Source organism: Antechinus flavipes, chromosome 5 (genome assembly GCF_016432865.1).
Source record: "Antechinus flavipes isolate AdamAnt ecotype Samford, QLD, Australia chromosome 5, AdamAnt_v2, whole genome shotgun sequence".
In the NCBI taxonomy this organism is placed as follows: Eukaryota; Metazoa; Chordata; class Mammalia; order Dasyuromorphia; family Dasyuridae; genus Antechinus; species Antechinus flavipes.
The window spans coordinates 245,545,262-245,571,049 of record NC_067402.1 but is presented as its reverse complement, the minus strand read 5'-3'; the positions used below and the strand labels follow the sequence as shown (position 1 = coordinate 245,571,049).

The window sequence follows — 25,788 nt, the reverse complement described above, 5'->3', positions numbered from 1 at the left end:
GGGGTTCCCATAAGTAAAAGATTGCCTAATAAGTCTGAAATAGATTTTGATTTATATTTATCTTTTTTGAAAATGTGGGTTACTTAGAATGAGGTAACTCTGCATCACTAAAAACAAAACAAAACAAGCAATTCTTTGACAGTTTTCACTTTCTTAACTGCTGTTGGACATGTCAGAATCTGCCATGTAGGCAAGCAAGATTTAATTTTATAGGTCACCCACCTTCCTCCTTACCTTCCTAAGCAGAATGAAAGCTGCTATTTGCTCCTTCCTAGTGCCCGAGGTGATAGCATTCTGACTCTGCATGGCTTAAAAGACATTTCTTTGTTCCATATGTCTCTTGAAAATGCATATTTAATTTAAGATTGGCATATCAAAACCTGACAGATAACATCTATTTCATTTGGACTAAAAACAGCATGGGCTACTAACTCTCTAAGCTTATATTCTGTTTAAAATTTCTTCCATACATATCTTCAGACACACAATATACATATTACATATACATAGATACATACATATACATACAAATAGATATGGATATAGTAAAGCCTGGGAAAAGAAATTTTCAGTCCCTACTAGGTCCCTATTCCAGCTTTGGGAAAAACCGAGATGAACAATTGATGAAACTGAATCAAACCTAGTTAAGTGACTTGTCCAGGATCATATAGTAAGTAAATATCTGAGGCAGGGATTAAACTCAGGTCTTGCTGACTCTAGGCCCAGTATTCTATCCATGGGATACCTACTTGCCCTAGCTCTATGACAGGATATTTTAGATGATATCACTATATTTAGAAAACAGTATGTTTGTAAATATTTAACAACTGGTTCATCAAAAGTGACAAAAAATATTTTTTAAGTTTAAACTCCATTATTAACATTTTCTTTATAACTTTAAGTTGTGAAAATTAGCAAAACAATAAAGCCCTGATTTATAGCATTTATTGACTTCTGGTGTTTAAATATGACCTAAATTTAACTACCAGCTCTCATGAATCACATTGAGTTGTCTTCATATAGCACAACTTGATAAAACTACCACTTTGGCATCAGAACACAAGAATAATCTCATGAAGAGAGAGAGTGAAGGAGGTTATCCAGAATAATCAGATTAATTTCCTAGGGAATATGGTTGTTTGTGAAAATATACTTTATCTTTGACTTTTCTCTGACCAATTATTTGCTATCCCATTCATGTCCTTCCTTTATAAATATCTGCCTATCACCTGATTTCTGATTCTAACTTTCTGAGGCTAATCCAAAAGAAAGAAAGCACCTGGAAGAAATCCTTCTCATTTGGCATCCAAACAGAAAGGAATAGAATAGAAATATTGCAAAAACTGCATAACAGAAAACACATCTCATTTCAATAATGTCAAGCCCTATAGTGAAGCTCTTTATCATCAAATGATTGAAAACCTCAACAATTCTACATCATCATTATAGAAATTATTTTCTAAAAAAAAATAAAGCTCAGTTGATTCTTCTGGCAGAATGGTTGAGGCTTTTAAATACATACACATCTATACAATTATTTATTAGAGGCAAAAAAAATCAAATAGAAAGATTAATAGGTTTGGAGCCATGAGACCTGTTTGATTCCCAATACTAAAGCTTACAAGCCATGCACCCTTTGGGAAATCTTAATCCTGACTCTTATTTTTGCAACCTATGATAAGATTAAGAGCCTCTTGGAGACAGATTCTTCATCTATAAAATTATTATTATTATTTTGCTTAACTGCATTTCAACATAATTGGTTTCCTTTTTAATCCAGTGTTTTATTTTATAAATTTAAAAACATGATTGTAAGAAGGATTCATAGGGTTCAGCAGCCTTTGCCATGGTTAATGATATTCAAAGCATTTTAAGAATTCCTGGAAAAGAGAGTAACTGAGGTCTTTTCTAGCCCATATCTATAAGATCATATACGCAGTTAAAAGAAAACTGCCTTATTTTACAAATCAGCAATGTAAATCTTAGAGAGGAGCTTTGTTTTCCCAAAGTTTTGTTGTTGTTTCAGTCTTGTCTAATTTTTTCTGACTCCATTTTCTTGGCAAAGATATTGGAATGGTCTGCCATTTCCTTCTCCAGTTCATTTTACAGATGAAGAAACTGAGGCAAACAGGGTTAAATGACTTATTCAGGGGATCAATAGCTAGTAAGTGTCTGAGGCCAAATTTGAACTAAGGAAAACTCATCTTCCTGACTCCAGGTCCTGTATTCTATCTTATGTGCCACCTACCTGCCCATACATATACAATTCATAGTTCATGTTATATGAGAACAAATTTTTAGCCCCTACATTACAGAATAGTAAGTGACACTATATGTCAAAGGCAGGATATATACCTAAGTCTTTTTCACTCTGAGATCAGCCCTCTATCCAAATATGTGTGTATATTCAGATATAGAAAAAGATAGGTCAATAGAGAGACATAATAGTAGATAAATATGCATTCATATTTATATAACTCTAATAATGATTAATGCATAAGTGATAGCATTACTATCCATTTGATACATAACTAAAATAAAAATCAAGCCTCAGAAAAAACCAAAAACAAAACCAAAACAAAATAATAATAAACACTCCTGCTAAGGGAGATCTGTAGAAGGGGGCACTCAAGCACAAAGGCAGATGCCACAGCATATTTTTTTTTATGATGCAAGACTGCTCAAGATCATCTATGGATAATGAAGCAAAACAACTTGGCATCTGATGAAGCACAAAATAATAGTAAGAAAAAGCAAACATTTCCTACATAATGAGAAAATTCACCAGTAAAATGAATCATCTCTTCAAAACCATTAATGGAATGGCTTCAATGATGTGCTTGAAGTAATTTGACAAATCCCTAAATATCAAAGACATATTCTTCCATGGCGAATAAATAGACCATTTTCATTTTTCTTGCACAAAAGCATCCTGCTTTCTTTTGCATTTCACAGATAGAGAACGTGGAAAGAACACTAAAAATTTAGCACAACCACCACCAACTTCAAAAGGTGACAAACAGTTTTGATATGTTTCAAATACCTTTTGTGGACAGCACCAGAGTAATTTTACCAGAGGGCTTGATCACCAAATAGTCTTCCAATATGGATCTAGACTGTTCACCAATCAAGCTCTTCTTTTTTCCTCTTTCTTTGTCCCTTGAGAGAGAAAGAGAGTGACAGTAATATAGAGAATTCGTGAAAATGCTGGCTTCCTACTCTCTACCTGCTTTCACTATTAACTCCTTGTACACACACAAGACTGTTGTTTAGAAAGTTCATTTATTATTTATGGGCTGCTCAATTCTTGGTTGTGTTAGGTGCTCCAGACTAAGAGCTAATACACACACACACACACACACACACACACACACACACACACACACACACACATCTTCCTATGCTCCGGCACAAGTATTAAAAGGAAAAATAGCTAGTCCTTGTCATAGATTGCAACCCAGCGGAATTAATACCCCAGGGAATTATCTCTAAGCAATTCCCACTTTGTTTTGTTAACAAGTCTCCATGTTAGGATACCTCAGTGTCAGGCAATTTTACCTTTCTTTTTATAATTGTTGAAAAGTCAACTGAACTCACTATTATTTATGAAACTTTTCTTAGTTTTGTCAATAGCAAATGTCTGCCTATTTTGTGTAAGCAGGAAATTAATTCAGAGGTAAAGATACTTAAAAAGGCTATCATTTTCTTTGGACTCCTAATTTTTTCTTAATTTTCATTAAATGAAAAAAGTAAAATTTTCTTTTTAATTATTAAAAAATAACAAATGCGAATATGTTAAATATGAAATATATGTGTTAAAATAAAAATCATATTATCTTTTCAAAAATGGAGAATTCCTTGAATTCAAGAAATCTGCTAAATATTGCAAAATTAATGATCAAAAAATATACATATGGCTTTAACGCAAGGTCCCTATCTAATCATATCCTTTTCTTGAACTGTCTTTGCTTATCTACTATGTGAAAGAGAATATGCAGTAGACTTATTTAAAAATAGATATTTCTTATATTCAGTAAAATAATTATTAATAATATCTATCATGCTGGATAATCTGGTAACTCATTTGGCAGACAGAATGGTAGATTTCAAAGTTCTAAGCTGCAGGAGGGCTACTGTGCATTAGGTACTGTACTAAGAACTTAAAAATATTATTGCATTTGATCCTTACAACATTTGTGGAAAAGTAGGTGCTATTTTTACATACATTTTATAACTGAGTTATACTTAAAGGTTAAGTTGCTTAATTTAATGCATTAGTTATAACATTATTATGTATTTTGATACATAGCTAAGATAAAAATCAAGGCTCAGCAAAAAAACAAAACAAAGTAAAATAATAATAATAAATATTCCTGCTAAGGGAGATCTGTAGAAGGGGGGCACTTAAGCACAAAGGCTTACAATCATACAATTACTAAGTGTTTGAGATGGTATTAGAACTCAGGTTTTTCTGACTTCAGTCCTGGTGCTCTATCTTTTGCAAGACAAAGAAAGGAGGAAAGGTAGAGAAAGGATTAAGGAAAGGAGAAATAATATATTGTTTTGAACAATAAATCATCAATGCCCTCCTTCAGACTTTTAGGATCTACTATTCTTTGAGCATTCAGTCACCTTCATATTGTAATAAGATATAACAAGAACATGGGATGTCATATAGTAGAGGAATACTAAATTTGGAAGCAATGATCTTATTCAGCTCTGTTAATAGCTATCTGACATCTTTTTGGAACCTGAGTTTCCTTATCCTCGTGTTTTTTGTTTTTGTTTTTGCTTTTTTTTTTGCTTTTGGCCCAGGTCTGTGATACTGATGAAGGCAATTTCTACCAATACTACCATTCAGTAGTATGCCAGTAGTGCATTTGTCTGGAAGGCTGTTTGGCTCAAAGATACTAGAAGAAAATAGAGATTATGATGGTTTATGATCTAGGTAGCTGATTTTATAAATGATCACATTGCAGGCTAAACACCAACTAATTACTATGAGAAGAAAGGCTAATTAATGTCCATTTTTAAAAGCAGAGAATTAAAGAAAAGGATTATTAGAGTGCATGTTCGCTCTAGTTGCCTAGTGGGAATGTAAGTGAATAATAATGGCTGGCATTTATATAGCTGTGAATGAGTCTAAAAAGCACTTTAAAGAAGTGAAAGAAGGTAATGAGAATTGGAGGGGCTTGGGATAAAATAGGAAGACTTGAGTCTATTTAACTCTACTTTTTAAGTTAATTAACATTTTGGGAACTATTTTCATCACTTTTAATATTACAGTTCGGCTTTTTGCTATATCTTTGACTTGGGACAAGTGACTTACATTGACTGCCCCTTGGTTTCTTCATCTGAGGAAGCTGAAGGATTTGAACAAATGTGGAAGCCTCTTCTAGCTCCAAGACTTATATGATATGATCAGAATATAAATAATTATGATAGAAAGTGACCACAGGAATTATTTAGTAAATAGCACAGATGAAAGTTCATGATGGCGAAGAACATTTCAAGGTCACAAAGGACTCCTGATTTTTACCATCAATGGGATTACTAAATAAGTTTGTAAATCTAGAAATAATTTACTAAATATAGCATGAATTGAGGTCTTAATTACATCTATAGTTTATTTGTTAAAGTTCTTGCTTTAAATTAATATTTAAATGAATATTTTTTTCAAGAATATGTTAATATTCACCTATGAATATAGGAAATACTTATCATTTATTTATTTAAATATAATTTTATTTATTCATTTATTTATCATTTATTTAAATAATGATAACTTACTTAAAAACAAATAATGATGAGATGGGTTTTACAAATATTATCCTTATTTAGGAAAAAAAGGACCAGACTCAGAAAAAAAATTATTTTTAAGATATCCTAAGGCTCATGCCTTACTGTCTCCCAGTCTCCTGTTTATTTTTCAGAGATGTTTCTGTTTTCAAAGATGTGCTAGCTACCTCCAACCAACTCTTCAATTAGAAAATTTCTTTTTCTTTTTTCTTTCTTTTTTTTTTTTAATAATTTTTTATTGACAGAACCCATGCCAGGGTAATTTTTTACAGCATTATCCCTTGCACTCACTTCTGTTCCAATTTTTCCCCTCCCTCCCTCCACCCCCTCCCCCAGATGGCAAGCAGTCCTTTACATGTTAAATAGGTTACAGTATATCCTAGATACAATATATGTGTGCAGAACCGAACAGTTCTCTTGTTGCACAGGGAGAATTGGATTCAGAAGGTAAAAATAACCTGGAAGAAAAACAAAAATGCAAGCAGTTTATATTCATTTCCCAGTGTTCTTTCTTTGGGTGTAGCTGCTTCTGTCCATCCTTGATCATCAATTAGAAATTTTCAATCCGAATATCTATATCCCAGAAATTATACAAATCACAGCTTGAGATAGTGTCTTGTTGGTTGCATAGACTTAAGAAAGTGATAAAATGTCCTACCTATTTCTTTTTTGATGGAGGACAGAGAAGAGAGAAGTCAGTTGTTAAGTATTTTTCAATACATCACTGGCTATACTTCCACTATGGCATACTATCTCTAATTGTTGATGAATGTTATTATTAAAAATTTTTTGCTTTCCAAAAATAGGGGAAAATTTGAATCTCTATAGACAAATCCACAAATGTGTTCATACAGAAAACAGTTATGGTATAATAAATATGTCATTGGCCTACAGTCAAGAGGCCATGGTTAAATTCTGTCTCAGGAATCTTGGTCATTATGTGACTCTAGGAAAGTAACTTGACCTTTAGTATTTTGGTTTCCTAATCTATAAAATACTGACACTATATTCAGAGACCCCTAAGCTGATTTCCAGCTTTATTCCGTCATTCTATGAACCATGTAGAACCATAATTTATTATTAGGTCAATGAAAAAAAATTTGTCCAATGATCATTAATACTAAACTGTGCTAAGAGTAGAGTGATATCCTTATGTGTCACACAAGAGAAATCTTATTTCTTGATAAGATCTTTACCCATTGAACTTAGAATGGGAAGATTTGGGTTCAAGTCCCATTTGACAATTAATTGCTTTGTGGCTAAGAACAAGGTATGCAATCTTGCTGAGTGAGTTTCAATTTCTGCATTCATTATATAGTGGCAATGCCTTTACTCTCTAACTTTAAGCATTGTGAAGAAGGGACTTTTTAACCCTTCAACAGGGAAAAGATGCTGGACCTGTGATTTTGATGTCATAGTAAACTTCAAGGTAGGGAAATTTCTTCTACCGATGTAGGATGATACTTCTCTGTAAATTATTATCTTTAGAGGATTGCCTAGAGTACTGAGGATAGCTCACTTGCCAGCATTCCACAGCTGGTAAGGTAAGACTCAAATTAGGTCTTCTTGGCTGCTTGGTATGGCTACTTTATTCTTTATATTTAACTGCCTTTTACATTTTTAAAACACTTTATGTAAATTGGTAATAGAAGAATGGAAAGGAGAAGCAGAGAAGAGGAGGAAGAGAGGAGAAAGAAAAAAGGGGGAAAGAAAAGAGAGAGGAGAGGAGGAAGGAAGAAGCAAAGGGAGAAGAAAGAAGTAGTGGAAGAGGATGGGTAGGAGGGAGATGGAAAAATAGGAGGAGAAGGTAAAAGAGAAGGAAGAGGAGAAGAACATGCTCAATAAGAACAACAAGAATGAGAAGATTGTTTAACAATAATGGAGTTGCATATGGCCATATCTATAGTCATTGCTACAGAAGGTTCTGTGATAGGTAAATCTCTACAGTTCAGCAGTTAGGTGATCTCATTAAATGCAACATCAATATAGTGAGCCCTCACCAGTGGGAGGGCCAACAGAATTCCCAAGCAGCAAAACCAGATTGGGTCATAAAAACAGCAGGTTAAAGTTTTCATGATGATTAATGTTAACAGTGAGGTCATGAATTACAACTGTGCAAGATATTGGGGCAGGATACAGAGATCCAGTTTCAAAATAACAATAGAAATAATGAAAATGACTATAATTAAATCATGATAATATAAATGTGAAATGCTGATAATTATATAAAGTATGTAATTACAATATATAACAAATATAATAAACAGTACTTTTCAACTGTTATAATATCATTTATTATATGCATTATATATATAATAAATGATATTATAACAGTTGAAAAGTACTATTAGGGTGAACAAAATCTTTAAATACTTATATTCATGGCTCAATTAAACTTTGGGGATGGAGGCAAACTCAGAGACCATGTAGTCTGAGGCTTTCATTGTATAGAAAAGTCAATAGAGGTCTAGAGATTTTTTAATGACTTATTAAAAGTCAACAGCTACTAAGAGGCAATATTTGTCAGTATTTAAGCCCTGTCCTTAACATTTCACGTTTAAATTGTGAAAATGTCCTCTTAACCAAGTTTCATGTGATTATTCCCTCTTAACTACTAATTTTCAAAAATCTTTAATGTTCTAAATTTATAGTTAGAGAAAAATTCGTGTAGTTAGTGTTGAAAGCCCTGACCTATTCAAACAGCATCTTCTATACACTTCTATATGGAGTATTTCCTGATCCACTCTTTCCCCCCATCCATTGCTTATGCCTCCTCCCTCTAACTACCTTGTAGTTAGCCACATTATCTGTATTTATTCTTTTTATTTATTTTTTCCCATATTACCCATCTGCTACATATATTTATTTATAAATCTTTTCTTTCTTCCACGAGAATGTAAACTCCTGGGTAGGATATATTATTTCATTATTTGTATTTGCATTTACATTATCAGCATCTATTATAGTATTTGGAACACAGCAGGTGTGCAAATAAATGCTTGCTGATTGAGTGATGACTTGATCTATCAATCCAGGCTTACCCAATACTCCTCAAGACAAATCTCCTGTCCTATCAGAGCTCTAACCTTCCTGTTTTCTTCATTCATCATGCTTCTTCTTTTTTTACTTCTCTCATGTTGAGTATCGTCTCTCCTTCCTGCCTATTACAATTATTATTTTTCAAAAAAGGTCTGCCTAGATCCTACTCCCATGTAGCCATCTTTGTTTCTTTCAGCTCATGAGCCTCTCCAAAGTCACACAGCATATGTAGCATACATTGCTAACAATCTGAAAATCTCAGAGTTAGAAGGTACCTTGAAATTCACCTAGACTGACCTCCCTCCAAATTCAGAAATCTTCTGTAGAACATTCCCTAACAAAGGCATAACTCTTAGGAGAGAGAAAGAGAGAGGAATAAGCAAATAGACTTGGGGGGATTGTTGAGGAGGGAATATGGGCAACAGGAAGAAAACAAAGATGAAGAACAAAAACTATCTAAGAGACTATGAACGCTTCTAAATTTAATTGGTTTATTTTAGATAAAATCCAATTATAGAAGTAATTGTTATAAGTTGTTATACTCCCCACTTCTCCTACAAAATTGTATTTTATTTACTTTGCACATATTTTATGCTTTATGGTTTGTGTTATTTCCCTATCAGGAAAATATAAGTTTCCCAAGGTTGGTTACTCATATAATTTTTGACTGTTTCCCCAATATCTAACATACGGTAGACACTTAAATGATTATTAAACTGAAATAATTTGGAATTCATAGCTTAATCTTGATTTCACTGAAAGTTGATTTTAGTCTTTATATTAGTAAAATAATATTTTACTGCCATTACTTTAATAATTGACTAAAATGAAATGACAAATTTTATACATGTTATTTTACACATGAAAATAGAATGAAAAGGAACAAGATATTTATATAAATACATAACAAAAAGATATTGAAAGAAAGAAAATTCTACTCTGGAATGTTTGAATCATCTATTCAGATACTAAGTCTAGATGGACTACCTCCTAAGCAGGTACTGTAATCCAGTAAATGTAAACAAATAAATATGTATCTTAAATTGTTTTTATTTGGGCTTTTCTGACACAATGGATGTTTGACATACATCTTCTGAAAAGCTCACAGTATTCTAGAAAAGGAAGTTATTCTTCTTGGACAGAAGACAAGAGACAAGTAGAACTTAAGTGTGTGCTTTTTTTTATAGCAATGAAGGGATGTTGTTTATTGGCTAGTCCTTTTTTGTCACATTTGAACCTTTATGAACCCATTCGGAGTTAGGGTTTTTTGGCAGAGATACTGGAATGATCTGCCATTTCCTGCTCAAATTTATTTTACAGATTAGGAAACCGAGGCAAACAGAGTTACATGACTTGCCCAGAATTACACAACTACTAAGTGTCTGAGGCTACATTTGAACTCAGGAAGATGATTTTTCCTTCCTTCAGGCCTGGCACTCTACACACTGGACCACCTAGCTGCTCTATGATAGTATGGTGATAGCCCAATAATTTCCACTGAGAAATATTCTAGAGACCTATTTCTTTTTACTCCAATGTAATTTTGTACATGTGCTGGAGAATTGATAAACATCATTAATATGAAAGTCTCTATTTGCCTGTTTATGTAAGGAAAAAGAACCTCTCAAAACAACCATATAGATCTTTCTTAGTTTTTCCACCTGTTGAATGAAGGGGTCAGGCTGAATAATCTCTAAGATCACTAACTGGCCCAAATTATAGATTTAATTCTTAATTATAACTACCAGGAGTTAAGAATTAGGGAGACCTTAGTTCAAATCCTGCGTCTAATACTAATTGTATATCCACAACAAGTCACTTAATTTCTGTAAAAATGAGTTTCCAGCATCTATTTCAAAAGATTTTTGTGAGGAACAAATGAGATAACTTTGTAGATGCTAAAGTGCTTTATAAATGTGGCTGATTTCGTTATTGTTAAAGCATATGTCTGGTCCAATTCATTCATTTTATAAATAAACTAAAGATAAAGAAACTAAAAATCATATAAATAGAGGGTTTGAGAATATTAATATTGATATGATTCTTTTTGTCCAAAGGTTAGTATTTAGAAAAAGTTTAAAAGTTATGTGAATTTTAGCACCCTCTCTTCTTCTACTAACCTGCCATTTTTAATGGAAGTAAAAAGAGGTCACAAATCCAAGTTCAATTTTTTCTTGTTTTAGAGGTTACCCAGACCAAGAATTCATGTTTTATATGTTTAGTTAGACTGTTTTAAAAGCTGACACAATCTATTCAAAGTCATTCAGTTTAGTAGAACATGGCAGTTATAGCTCTTCTGGCATGAACTTTGACCTTTTTTCTTATTACTTTCCTGATCTAAATAGTTGTTTTATATATTTACACATACACACACACACACACACACACACACACACACACACACGAGGCTATTTCTTGTCAAAACAAAATCAGCAACTAACACATTGTTTTTTTTAAAATTTTCCAAGAAGCCAGTCAACAAACACGAACTTTAAACACTCATTTAAAGGTATGGTCTCCAAAGAAAAGGAATATTGAATGCCTGATGTAGCACAAAGTACATAATGAAATCTCTCTCACAACTTTTGCAAGATAGTAGAGAGATAACTCCCAAGCAAATTTAATTGTTTTAATAATGAATATTGTTTAAATTAGAGACTCCTTATGTGTAGTCCATTCCTTTTTAAAATTTTGACAATCTTGTATATATCATGTATTCAAAAACCTTATTCTGAAAAAGGCTACATAAATTTTATTAAATTACCGAGGGAGTTTAGGTCATAAAAAGGATAATTTTATATATATATATATGTAATATATAATATATATATATATATATATATACACACACACATATATATGTATGTATGTATATACATATATATAAATGTGTACATATATATTATGATTATTCTTGCTTTTAAGGTATGTAAACAAGAATACAGATAACTTAATTTAGTTCAGAAAGGTGAAATCTCAATTTCACAGGATATTATAATTTGACTTTATTGTTTGAAAATGATACTAACTTTTTCAAAGAGCTCTGACACATTTTCTGATCATAACAGTTTTTTATAATGGGTAGGATAGATAAGATGGGTGTTGTATTAAACACTAATTATTAGCATTTAGAAATAAATAAAGATTCAAAGATCATTTTCAACTAGGTAAAGGAAGAATTAGTATCGGACTCTCATATATCCTTTCTCTCAGCCCTTGAATCTCTAATGGGGAAGGAAAACCTAGAATTAATTTCCCTCCAATCAAACAACATTAAAAATTCAATAGATATTTCGACCCATTCTCTCTTTTCTAAAGAAATCTTCTTCATTCTATATTTCATTTCTCAGAGAAGTCAAAGACATTAAATCAATAGAGTTAGGAATGGGTTAGAGGAAAGAGGAAAGAGAGTAATAGGGGAGAAAATAAAATTGTAAAACTGGAAAGCTTCTACATTAAAAACAAAACAAACCCACAGCTGATTATGTTTTATTACCCTTGTAATGTCCATATATGTATATATCTCTTGTTGATATTAAAGCCAAAAGAACAGTTCTAATTTTTTTTCAGAGCACAATCTATTTAAAAGTGTGACTTATGTATTCTTCATTTTAGGATAAGAGTTGCCAGATATCCCATTATTTTATGTGGCTATTATTTTATTCAGGTATTAGTTCCAGAGCTTCCAAAATACTTTCACATAAGGAATCAAGACATTTTCTTAGGTGGTTCATTTATTAACTACAGGTATGTAGGACAAAACTACTGAAGGTAATTCAGTCATGTTCTCCCTTAAATTCCTAACAATCACTTTTAAATTCAGTTATATTAAAAATTACAAAAAGAAAGCTGAATTATTCTTGGGCCAAATAGGAAGTTTTTCCAGCTAAAAACTAGAGAGGGACAAATTATTGAGAGAAGTTGCACATATTCCTTCCCTAGGGAGCTGTAGAAATTAGAAAGACATATGACACTGTTTGGTACATTTAAATAATTGTGGCTCATGAATCCTGATGGATTGGTCTCATAGTTCCTTCTAGCCATATATTTTATTATTGAAAACATTAGCTTTAAATAGAATTTGCTTTTTTTGTAGATTCTATTCAGAGTAGGCCTAGGAAAATATGTATTTGTTCTGCATTTACAAAGATGACACTATTGATGAAGAGCCAGTTATGCATGCAGTTCAAGCCAATTTTCCAATGAGGGTAATTGGTTTCTTCGACTAAAGATCTGCTCTGATGGATGTCTGACTTTTGCATGATAATGACTCTAAATTCTCTATTGGCTATGCCAACAGAGCACAAACTCCAGCAGGATCTATCAAGATATAAGGAATTTGAAAATGGATTCAATGATGGACTATATATTTATCATCTCTGGATCAATCTAAGTTCTTTTTTTCCCAGTTTTTATTTCAATTAAAAAGGATTTATTTTCTCTTTCACCTTCCACTAAATGGGGAAGGAAGGAAAATATTAAAAAAAAAACAACCTTATGACAAATATGCATAGACAAAAAAAATCTTTGTACTGACCATACTGAAAAATATATGTCTCATTCTGCACCTTTTGTCCATCATCTCTATAGCAGAATCTATTATGCATCATCCTTAGGTCTCTAGAATCACGGTTTGTAATTGCATTGATTAAAGTTCTTAAGACTTTCAAAGTGATTTGTTTACAATGTTGCTCTTAATTTACAACATTTACATAGACAAAAATTTCAATTTGGAAAAGTAGTCTACATATGTTATATCTTTCAATTCTTATAACAAACCTGTACTGTAGGTGTTATCATTATCCCCATTTTACAGATAAGTAAAATAAAGTGGAGAGAGGTTATGGTATATGGAGAAAGGTATATGGCTGCCATATAAAACATGCAATTTGAACTCTGTTCTTTTGATTCCAAGTACAACACTTTATCCACTACACAATCTAACTACCTAATACTTCCAATGAGTTAAATTTTAATGCTTTACTGTGAAATGTTAAGCCCTCAAAGATAAAGGCAAAAATGATCCAATAACTAACTGGAAAACTGAGATTAGAACTGCTGATATTTTTCATACTCTAAAATTCACCCAGTCAAGTGATCACCTACTATATTACCATATAATAAAATTCATATGGACAATGAGAAGTGATTAAAAGAATTTTAAAAGACTTTTCAAAGCACCACATAAAATGACTTTTAGTCTCTTCCAGGTCTAGTACTTTATCAATAAGATATGTGAACAAGCAAGAATTCACAATCTAAAGCCTGAAGATGAAAGTCAATCTACAAGTCAATCTTATTCAAAGAGAATAAATCTGAGAAATGTTGAATTTCAGTCGATCAAAAGCTTTTGTTATGTTCTTGCCATGTGCCTAGCATTGTGCAAAGCACAGGGGATGTAATAAAAGGCAAAAACTGAAGAATTAGTAATTACGTTTCCTTTTTTGATCCTGTGAAACTCTCACCAAAGCATCTAGAAATCTTAATTTTCAGTTGGAAATTTCCACCAAGGCAATGAACATTTTCTTAAAATAATCAGGTCAAGGTAAAATAGTGAGATGGTCCCTGAGATCCTTGATTCTATTTGAAATTTCTATAACATTTAAAATCTTTTTTAGCCTGTCATCCTTTCTCAAGCTGGGTTTTATTTTCATACCAGAATCACGAGTTGTATTCCTTTGTCTCCTGCCCACGGTTTGAGATCTTGAGAAGCATATTCTTTAGAAATGGAATCATTTCATGCAGCTCAGATGATCAAGGACTAACACTCAAATACTCTTACAATTCCAAAAGACATCAAAGTATCTCCAGCTGTTATATCACTTTTCCACTAAGTTTCTTCTATATCTATGTGTGGGGCCTTGAAAGAGCATTTCTAGTAGCCTGAATTTAGATAAAACTATCATTTTGAAAAAAAAATACTGAATTTAGGTAAAACTTATCATTCTTCAAAGAAAGTCTTTGAATCAGGGCCTAGAAATTTGTTGGTATATCCTAAAATTTAGCTTTGACTATCTTTATTAGGTGATGAGTAGAAATGTAATAGGTTAGCCTTCTAGTATCTGTCTCAAGGTGCTGTCACATTCTCCCAAATCCTTTGTGGATTAGTATTGAGAAACTCCAGTCAAATTATATGGATACATCCCCCTACATTATTATAGCAGAATTGCCTCCAAACAGATGGTAATGAATTTTACAGAAAGATGCTGACAGAATAGGCTAAGAAAGGTTAAAGAACATTCAACAACACTAAGAATCCACCTGTGTTATGAGACTGAGTTTTCTTATTACTATTCATCTTAGTGGATTTCTTATCTTAAATAAAAACTAGCTAAATATGCTCAAGTATTTCAATATCATGGCTTACACAGTGAAAATTACAGAACATATGAAACTTCTACATATTTATTAAGATGATTTAATTCCTGCCAGGTGATTTAATATTTTGGATATCAGCCTAAGCTTGAACAAAAACTAGCCACTCCTCTTCAGCAAAAGTTTGGACTTTTTTCTTTTTTTAATTTACTGGAGATGTTTGTAAATTAACACATTATGAACATAAACATTTATATGTCATGTAACTTACAAAGACTGTTCTTAGGTATTTTAAACCCTCTGTAGGTTTTGGAATTAACCTTGCAGTATATCAGTAGAATTTTTTGACATTAACATATACAGTATTTAAAAAAGTTAAGTCAAAACATTTGTTGTTTTAATTAAAAGCCTTTAAAGTCTCCCACTAATGTGAGCAGGGCCAATAAAATAATACGTACAATGACTGCAACAATGGGAAAAGAAAAAAAAACAATTGTAAAAGATGTAAAATTATAAAGGACAAGTTTGACTACCAAAAAAAAAAAAAAAGAAATGAGAAGCAACTCTATATATTCCTTTGTCTGATATAAGTACTACATAGGTGTGGGAAATTGCAGATGTCAAAAATTTTTTGGATGAATCATTTTGTATGATTTCTTCTTCCTCTTTTTTTTTTTTTAATTAGCAATTAACGATGGCTTTCTGGGAGGGCATCAGGTAAAAAAAAACAAAGGATATCAATAACTAGAAAGGTTTTTGCAATTACATATTAGACATACAGAGTAAAATGTGTATCCAAATATATTTTTATATATGTATGCATAAATATTGTACGTGTGAACTACATTTACACATATAAGCATATGGGTATTAAATGTATTTATGTATCTATGTATGTCTCCATTTATATATACATGTGTGTATAGACATTATATTTATATATACATATATGCATGTGTATTTATATGTGTGTATGTGTAATAGATCCTAGAATAGTTCATTGCAAATGAGACCAAGAAAGTGTGAAAATTACAACTTTAAAGTTATCCAGAGATGATCATGAAATTAGGCAATCCCTTTAAAAGGCATACAAGGCAGCAAACAAGAATTTGTCAGATGAAAATTTTGCTGAAGGAAGAAACAGATGGACAAACCCTGATCTATAATAAACAATTTTTCAGATACGGGCAAGTTTCATAAATGTCCTCAAATCAAGTTTTTAAGACAAATTCAGTTAGGAGATGGGCTAGAGTAGAGAGGAAAAAGTAATAGTACTGGTATAGTATACCAGTAGTATAGTAATATAATGTAGTAATAGTAATATAGTATACCAATAGTATGGTAATGCTAGAGAGACCCAGGGTCACAGTGAAGGCTGCTAAAGGAGCAGAGAGGAAAGAGAGGGGAAAAGCTGACCTCAGGTATAATGGGTATTCCATCTTCTAGGTTTTTAAATTTAAATGGACAAACTGGTGCTAAACTGAGTGTTCTTATTCTTAAGGTCTGTGCTATCACAGCCCTCTAATCCCTGCACCTTGATATATAATGCCCTGATTGTCTCAAAGTCTTAGAAAGCTGCCTAGAGGAAGCAGCTAGGTGGCACAGTGGATAGAGCACCACTCCTGAAATCAGGAGGACCTGAGGTCAAATCTGAAATCAGACCCTTAACACTTTCTAGCTGTGTGACTCTGGGCAAATCACTTAATCCCAATTGCCTCAGCAGAAAAAGAAGAAGAAGAAAGCTGCCTAGCGACTGGCATGCTCAGGATCATACAACGATTATTTGTCAAAAGATGAATTTGTACTCCAACTCTGCATAGCTTCAAGGCTATCTCTCTCTATGCTTTATGTCCTTCAAACTTCATTGGGATACAATTTGGAAGTGACTTCCAAATTCATGAGACTGTAAATTCTTTGGAATTTAGATTTCTTAAGACAATGTAAGAAAGCATTATTGAATTATCCTTTTTGTTTCTCTTCTATGACATTTATTTTGTTATATATAAAAATCTTTTTTTGAAAAAAATTTATCTTTATTATATTTTTTATGAGAGGCAAAGTAGCAGAATGGTTTGAGAGCTGGTTGTGAACATCAGGAAGATCCAAATTCAAGCTATTAACCATTTGTATATATGTTTATGAGCAAGATATTTCACTTAACCTTAAAGTGTACTAGGCAAATCTTGTTCACTGTCAAATATAGAAAAGTAACCAATTTGCATTGATAAAGAGTTTTTCAATAATGGAAGCTATCCATACCATTGAAATTAAGTTCTTTTGGAAATTGTGTGTGTGTGTGTGTGTGTGTGTGTGTGTGTGTGTGTCTGCATAATATATGCAGACAGCTATACACATATACACACTATACACACACACACATACACACACACATACTATATATATTATATACTACATAGACATAAATCACAAGGCCATCTCTGATTCAACAGAACCAAAAATGGTTTGTGTCTGTTTGGAGAATTTATACTCTCAGAGAAGATTGACAAAACTCACTTGCTATAAGAGTTTTTAGAAACCATTTACATTTTATCTCACAAAAGGAAAAAATAAACAGATGCCCTTCAAGTATTCTGGTTTCTCTGTCTGGGCCCACACAGATGTGTATGTATTTATGTGTGTGTGTGTGTATATATATTTAAGCCTTATATTTTGAGACTAAAAGACAGCAGTTATTTTCTTCCTATATGCCAAGCAGAAAGGGGTTTATCCTTCTATTTTCAATTCTTGTCCAATTTCTACTAAAGAGTATTTTCTAGAGCAGCTCCTCAACTGGCAGCTGCAGTAACCAGGGGGCATACTTAAAGATAAAGATATATCACAGATCTGGAGCTAATATTTACTAATTTTTTTCCAGTTGGGAAAGGCTTTAGAGCCAAAATGGGCTGTCAGTTGTGTTTTGAGTGATGGAGCAATTATAATTTTGAACAAGTATGCTAGACTAGTATGAGAAATAACAAAAGATTTTTTACAAAGGCCCTTTCCCCAACAGACAGTAAAGCCTGGATGAAGAAGTATCATTAGAAGATAGAACTCAAGGTGGAAGTGATTTCATTGGCCATAGGGTCAATGTGAGTCAGTAGTCTGTTGTGGCAGCCAGATATGTTACTGCCATCTTGGTTTGCCTTAGGTGAAAGAAAACTTCCAGGGATAAGGATGTGATAGTATGTATGTTCCTTCTTGTCAGACCTCATTGCAAATACTTTGAACAGAGCTGGGTGATTCAGTTAAGGGAAATTGTAAGAGTGTTCAGAGGAAGGTGACGGGGATAGTGAGTGATCTTGAGTTCAAGTCATATGAGGCTCATTTATACGAAAAGGACAGGTTTATTTTGATAAAAACAAAGAGTGAGGGATGACAAGAAAGCTATCTTCAAGAATCTGAAGGGCTCTAAGAAGAATGATAGATTGTTTTCATTCCATATGACTTCAGGGAGAATCAAGAGCAATGGGTAAAAATTGAAGAGACCAAATTATACTTGATGTCAAGAAAAAGATCTTGCTAATTAGATCCATCCCTAAGCACAGGGAGCTGCTTCAGGAGGTGGGGCCTTCTTAAAGATCTTTAAAATAATCCTCAGTATGTTATAGTGGAGATTCTTTTTGTATTATAGGTTGAGCTGGGTGGCTACTGAGGTCCCTGGCAACTTTTAAATTAAGTTGAATTATTCTCTAAAAATAGAAGGATAGTCCCCACTTTTTACAGAAGGAACTAAAAGTCAAGGAGGTTAGGGGATTTGTTCGATATCACAGAGGTGACTGAGTCTAGAGATGGAATCAGGGCGCAGATTTTCTGAATCCAGAAACAGTGTTCTTTCCACTATAAACAATTAAGTCCATGAACAAGTTCATTTAATCCTCATTCAACAAATATTTATTAATGTCCAAATACAGGCATTTGTAGTTCTTTGTAGAAAATATAGTGTCAAGTTAATTTATGGAGTCCTGACATTTTTCAACTCATTCCCTAAAGTCTTAAAGAACACATATTTAGGTCTCCATCAATGTTGCCAGATAGTTTCATCTTATTTAAGTATACAAGGTTATATAAAATACTGATAGCAATTTTTAGTTAATGGGACTCCAAATCTAACCAGTTGTAGCTGCTTTGGGAATTGAAAAGATAAATTTAGTTTTATTCTCATTTATTCTTTCACCTTTCAGAAGTGATTGCTGATGAGGCTGTCAATCATCAGTTGTTCTAGTGAGTTAGATGCTTGGATCACTAGAAATTTGAAGCTTTATTTGACATGTGTCACAGAATGTCAATATAATATAGTTATGTGCAATAGCTTTCAATCACAACAGATTTGAGATATACTTAACTGGGAGCCTTTTCTCAATGGTCTTGTAGATCATTGGTTTGCTTAACAACATTTTAATTTTCTCCCCAATTATAGGTAAAGACAACTTTTAACATTGATCTTTAAAAAATTTTCAATTACAAATTTTCACCCTCTCTTCCTTCCCCCCTCCTTGAGAGGATAAGCAATTTGATATAGGCTATATATGTGCAATCATGCAAAACACATTTCCAAATTATCTTTATTGAACTTACTGCTTTCACCACATCTTTGAATGGCGATAGCTGGTCTCTGAAATAAGTAGTATGTATGTGTGTGTGTGTGTGTGTGTGTGTGTGTGTGTGTGTGTGTGTGTGTTGTATAAAACTAGGCAGTTCACATAGGATCTATACTATTATGTGGATGAATTAATCTCATGATATTAAAAATCCAAATGATTAGCACAAACAACTGAACTCGAATTTTTTTTTTTTTAAAGGAGGGGCAGCTAGGTGGTGTGGTGAACAGAAAAGGTCCTGGAAAACCTGAGTTCAATTCAATCAGACACTGGCTGTGTGACTTTCAGCAAATCACTTAACCTGTTTGTCTCAACTTCCTCAGCTATAAAATTGAGATAGTGAGATAATAATTGTAAGGTGCTTAGCATAGTGGGCTAGCACAGTAAGTGCTACATGAATGCTAACTATTATTTTTTAAATGTTAATCATGGGACTTAGCTAAACAATCATAATGTTATAAAAAGTTATCTTTTTCACATATTATTCTATTTAATATTATCACTAAAATCATAAAGGAAAGCTTTTAAAATCACTTGTAGATTATTAGAATTATGACTATTAGTATTTACTCTCAGATTATTTATATGCTTACAATAACTACTAATTATTCATCTACTTGTTAATCTGTTTATCTATGTATCTATCCACATATCTATCTGTGGCATTTTATTCCTTTTCCTTTCATAAAGGAATTGTGATATAATAGATTGGTCAATGTTTTATAAATCAAGGATGTGAGGTCAAATAGTATCTTTGCTGTATACTATTATCAGAGAGCAGGTATGTCACATTACTTTGGTCTTCTATCTCCCCATTTATAAAACAAGAGGTATGGATTAGATGATGAGCCCTTCCAGTTCTAATTCTATGATCCTATGGAATCAGTAAGCTCTAAACCTAGGAAGTAGTATTGCCATAAATTCATCTAGTGACTCCCAATTTACATTAATTATGGCATCAAACCCATTATTTCTTTAGTTATGGAATCATTAATATATCAAAAAATTCTATTCTTCCAATATGTACTTTAAAATAAATTATTTATCATCCAGCTAGTTGTGGTAAGATTCCCTTTTTAAGAAATGCATTTGAGAAACAAAGGAAAATATTCCATGTATAGAAAGATAATAGACAAGCTCAGGATTGCTTATAATTAAAAGTTTTATGATCCCATGAAGAAGAAGGAATCTGTAGAGAAACTTAATTTCTGAGATATACTATTTAATATTAGGGCTCTACAAAGGTTACAAAAAGCAATAAGCAGCATCCATGCAAAGCAAAACACTGGTTTACCATACTCATGCATTCATTTTTGCCATTATTTCCTCATACCATAGCAAATTTTGTCCATTAGCATGAACTCTGACTTTTCTTACAATGTAATTTCACAGCAATAAATTAATTTTTTGCTGTCAAAGAAATATTGAGCTTAAACTATAAGTTTGACCTTGGATTTATGAGAGATTTCAGGAAATATGATCAATCTGCTAGTAAAACACTCTAGTATAGAAACAAACAAACAAACAAACAAAAAACCATAAAGAATTTGAGATTGTTAGGTTTGGGGGGAAGGTTTTGGATCAAAAAAGACAATATTTAGGGCTAGTAAACTGTGAGGAAGAAATTAGCTTCTTGATGACTTGGTTTTCTTGATCACTATGAAAGTTTGATTAGAAAATACTAAAACAAACCAAAATGACTAGTCATCATTTTATAAGTGGCAGCATAGATATCTGATTACTGTTTATGTTAAATGATATACTGCCACCTTAAATCTATTTTAGAACTACATAAATTTGTGTTCCATAATTGATAAGTAAATTATTTTTTCATTCTCTAAACAATGATTCCACTAGGAACTCATTCTACAGTAGATATATTGATATATTACACACTATACTAGGCAATATTTAAGATAAATCACTCAATTCTCAGTAAGGCTATCAAAGATGAGCTTTTCCCCACCTTATCTGATATAATGTATATAAAATTTTTTCTTAATATTTCCCTTTTGTTTTTCTTTGTAAGAGCTATAGTTTTTTATGTCAGCAAGAAGAAAAAAATGAAATTGTACATTGAAAAGTAAATCCCAAAAGGGCACAATTATCATATACATTCACTAGGTTTTCTCCTAGCTAAGGTTCAGATAAAGATTTTAATTAGCTCCCTTGAAAACTGTGGTTTACACTAAAATAATATTTCCCTCACCATTTTCATACTATGTTAGGGATAATAATATATCAAAAAATAAAATGTAGAATCTTGATAAATGTTTGCCATTCCTTCACTTGTTTAGCTGCATTTTATATTAAAAGTAGATATCTAGTCTTTAATGCTTGTGTTGCCTAGATATAGATAATTAATTACTAAGTATTAATTTACTATTAGATAATTTATTTCTTAAATCAGAAACAAAAAATCATATCAGTTAATGAAAATTTGTGAAAAGCAGTTTTCAACAATAAACATAGCAGTTTCAAATAAACTAAGGAAAATAATCAAAAGTAGTACAATCATAAAATAAAGGATATGATTAGAAAATTATATGGCTGGAAAACAAAAGATGAGCTAGTCTTATAGTCAGAAGGATGAATAAAATGATGGACAACACATGTAACTGATTGTTCTCCTTTGCCATATTAGAAGAATATGAAGGATTCTAACATGTTAAGTGGACTTCCTACAGCAAACTTCTGGGAGAACACAGATAAGAACATCATAGCATGGGTATTTTACAATCTGAATTATTACAAGTAGTGCTCACATCAATGAGACCAGAGGAGTTCTATAAGAATACTGGAAGGTAACTGAAATATGTATGTATACATAAAATATTATAATAAACTTGATTACAAAAAAAACCAACAACTAAATAAAACCATCAGAGAAGATGGAATATCTTCTATGTCATTCTTCCTTAGATAAGATGTCTCCCAAAAGTATGCTATGATATAATGCTCTCATAGATATAACAATGGAGATGATTTTTAATATTAATTGAAATGACATCAAGCAAGGCCTTAAATAAGAAATATGCTTTTATTTTGGCAGGTTGCCAGTGTCATTGAAGATATCCAATATAGCATCTTCACAAAGTATTTTATAGTAATTGTGTGAAGCCTGAGAAATCCCTAAAGCCATACCAATGAAATCTGCATCAATAAAGAAATTACTCCAACCATAAAAAAATAAAATGAATGAAAAAAGGGTGCTGCCTTTATTATATTATTCATATGGAAAAGTATCTCCATTGCTATGTATATCCTGGAAAGCATTACTGATAAATAAGAATTAAGGAGAAAAGAAAAAAAGTGATCATTAGTGACATTATGTTTGTCATTCCAAGAAGAATTAAAAGCAAAGCATTTTTAAAGTGAAATATTAAAAAAATAAATACATGATGAGCATGACTACAGCACTTTTAGCAATAATGGCTTGTAGAAGAAAAGGGCATCCTTTTGGACAAAAGCTATAACTGGAAAAAGTGATGATGTGATGATACTCTAGTGGGAAAGGAACAGATGGATTGCATGTGTGACACATGGGCTCCCTGAGGTGCTAAAAGAACAAAAGGAAGATTTCCAGTATGTTAATGGGGAGATGTTTGATAATGGATTTTCAGAGTGTGAGAGTGGAAGGAAACATGCAAAAGATATAATTACAATAGGAAAAGGGACCAGTGAATTTTTTTTTTTTTGAGAACAAGATTTATCATTTGCATACTGAAGAAGTTTGGGTATACAATCATAAGAAAATATCTGAATTAAAGTTCTAGTTGTAATTTCTGGCAAGCTTACTTTTGTGGATCTACTGGCTTCAGATTATATTGAATGAAGTCTCTTACACAGCACCATACCATGGGAGGAAAAAAACCACAGCATATGTCAACACTGTGGGTGCAGATGACATGCAATTTAAAATGTCTAATTACACATTTCACCTTTGCTAAACATCTTGAAAACTGATGTGACTTAATTGTAGATTAATGCATTTCTCTAAGGCCTCAAATTGAAGTAGCTCAAATAACTACATTTTCAGGCCTGCTTTACTGTCTATAAGTAACCCAAGAATTGAAATCTCTTGAGTCTTTTAATCTGCCAAATAGATGAGGAATTCATCTGCATATAATTACGCATAAAATACAATTCGTTCTCAAAAATAAATGGCTTTTGGAACATAAATAACAGTTCCATTGGTTCAAATCAGTCAGCAAGTCAACAAGCATTTATTAAGCTTCTATTACATGCCAGGTAACTGTTCTAAACACACAAAAAAAGTAATTTTAAAAAATCAGGACCTGCTCTCAAGGAACTCACAGTCTAGTGCAAAACAATAAAAATAATTTCTGGTACAGAACCTAAACGAACCTTTATTCAGTTGTGTCTTACTCTATGATGTCATTTGGGATTTTCTTAGCTAAGATACTGGAGTGAAATCCCACTTCAGTTCATTTTATATAAATGAGCTGAAGTGGGATTTCACTTAAATGATTTTCCCAGTCATACAGCCAGTTAAGTGACTTAGATCAGATTTGAATTCTCTGGACCCAGCACTGTGCCACCTTAGTATACAAATGAAAGTATGTTAACCCTAATGAGAGCTAGGCTGAGGATTCTGTGAAACATTTAATAACCCATTTGATACCTTCTTTCAACCTCACTCTCCTGCCACTGCCTGGGGCTTAATATTTTTTCCCATACAATTCCAATCATGAGATAATTCTAAGTATTTAACTCAGTGTTCTGGCTTTTGTGCCCAACTTCGGTTAAAATCATAATTTAATAGATCTATTCCTTTTCATTTTTACCTTTTTTTGTACACTTAATGCAATGCCTGGCATAAAGGAAGCACTTAATAAATAACTGAATCCGTAAACATATTACTCCTCAAAATAGTTCATTTCTTTTCTAAAAAAAAAATTATGGCATTAGCATAGGTTCTATTGATAATGGGCATATTATTCACAATTATAACTCTTTGGCAGATGGTAACTTTAAAGTAGTTCTAGTTGTACATGCATACTATGTGTGTGTATATATATATATATATATGCAAGATCATCCGTGTTTCCCATTGGCTTAGATTCCAATTTCTCCAGTTCCAGGCTAGTTCAGCTACACACACAAACATATACACACATTTGTATGTGTATCCATGTTGTGCCTCTGTGTATATATGTATGCATATATATACCTATACATATCTACACATCATCTATCTTTCTTAATCTTAAATCTCCTTAAGCTTTATCTCTGCTGATTATTTCAAACTTATCACATATATAGTTATTATTGTTATCTGCCTCATTACACAGTGAACTTCTTTGAAAGTATAAATATTTACATAATTACTAGATGACATTTCAATGAAATCTCAATATCATGTATTACAGTAAGGACCACTGATTCCCTTACCTTCTTCCTCTATCCCTCATAAAATGAAAGTTCTTCAATATGAAAATAACTCAGAAGCTTTGCATGTTAAGAATCATCAATCCTACAAAGATACAAATTTCACTGTGGCTACACTAAATATTGGTATCCTCCCATTTTGAGGGCAAATAAGATACTTCTCTTGAGATGTTTCAAAAGAGATACTTGGCTTTGAAGCCAAAAATGAACTGGGTTTAAGACCCACTCCTGGCAAAAGACTAACCCTGAGACCTTACACAACTCATGTAACCTCCCAGTGTTGTAAGCTGTAATGGGTTTTCTCCCATAGTGCTCTCTGGCCCTAAGAGCTTTAAGGGAGGTGTGAATTCACAAAGTTACAAAGTTTACTTTGTGAATCTGGCAAACTTGTGAACTCCTATGAGTAAAGGTGTAAACACAAGCATTGTACTAATTAGTTCTACTTAGTACCTTGTTTCAGGTACTGGCCCAAAACATCTTCTTGTAAGATCAGATCAACAATCTATCAACTCTAATGAGTTAGCAGTTTGTAAAGATTCCAACATCTCCCCCTTTCTTTTGTTTTAGAACTCAGGGTGGTCATGACCTCCCTGACTTCTCAAGGGGGTGAGAACCCCCCAAAAAA

General features: G+C 32.4%; 1 protein-coding gene across 7 annotated transcripts in view; it reads right to left on the bottom strand.

The window, feature by feature from the left end:
* Positions 1-25,788, bottom strand: part of SYT1 (synaptotagmin 1) — a 724,462-nt gene that overhangs the window by 542,570 nt on the left and 156,104 nt on the right. For 5 of the 7 annotated variants that reach the window (XM_051963226.1, XM_051963233.1, XM_051963231.1 and 2 more), the window contains one exon: positions 3,044-3,159. The exons of the other annotated variants lie outside the window; for them this stretch is intronic. The gene's annotated coding sequence lies outside the window, so the exon portion shown is untranslated. The remainder of the gene's footprint in view (positions 1-3,043; positions 3,160-25,788) is intronic. 7 annotated transcript variants of the gene reach the window in all.